Source organism: Babylonia areolata, chromosome 21, assembly GCF_041734735.1.
Source record: "Babylonia areolata isolate BAREFJ2019XMU chromosome 21, ASM4173473v1, whole genome shotgun sequence".
NCBI lineage: Eukaryota > Metazoa > Mollusca > Gastropoda > Neogastropoda > Buccinidae > Babylonia > Babylonia areolata.
In genome coordinates this window covers 16006144-16007201 of record NC_134896.1, presented here as the reverse complement: position 1 = coordinate 16007201, position 1058 = coordinate 16006144, and positions in this window count along the sequence as shown.

Genomic DNA, 1058 nt, shown 5'->3' with positions numbered 1-1058 from the left:
AAAAGTCTGTAATCCCTAGAACTGTAAACGACCTCGTAAATGCCCTGTATATAGTGAATACCCACCCCCTAAGTTTGGTTAAAACCTGTGCACAGGGTAAAATACCTTATAACGCCCCCCTTACCCCCCCCCCCCCCCCCCCCCCCGCCCCCCTCACGTCACCTTCCGACCCCTCTTTAAAAAAAGAAAGAAAATTGATTAACCAGTTTGCTATTTGTGATTGTATTGAGTAACAAAACAGCGCAGATTTAAGACAAGAGATAAAGAATAGAACGCCTGCATGAGTTGTCGATGTTTCATTGAAAACCAATAAGGGCATTACATTACTTTATGATGCAACGTCGTGTTTCAGTAAATAGTGTTTTGATCCCAAAGTCCAGTCTTTGATTTGGTTTTGATTTGATATGGGTACATATATAGCGCCTATCCTCGGTCGAAGACCAAGCTTTAGGCGCTTTACAAACTCGGGGGTCATTTGCACAAAGGCTGCCTACCTGGGTAAAGTCGACTAACGGCTGCCGTTGGGCGCTCGTCATTCGTTTCCTGTGTCATTCAATCAGGTTTCAGGCACGCACACATACACACTCAGACAGACACGTAACATTTTACGTGTATGACCGTTTTGTTTATTTACCCCGCCATATAGGCACCCATACTCCGTTTTCGGGGGAGTGCATGCTGGCATTGTTCCTGTTTCCATAACCCACCTAACGCTGACATGGACTACATGATCTTTATAGTGCGGATTTGATCTTCTGCGTGCTTATACATACTAAAACGGTTCAGGCACTAGCAGGTCTGCACAAATGTTAACACTGGCGATCGGAAAAATCTCCACCCTTTACCCACCAGGCGCCGTTACCGAGATTCGAACCTGGGCCCCTCAGATTGAAAGTCGAACGCTTTAACCATTCGGCTATTGTGCTCGTATCAGTCTTTGCTGTACAGGGAACCGAAGTAAGAGAATGGGATTCCGAAAATGGTAAAGTATCCAGTAAGTGCCCCCCCCCCACCCCCCCCGCCCCCTCCTCTCCCCTCACCCCCCGGTAACGCTTGGG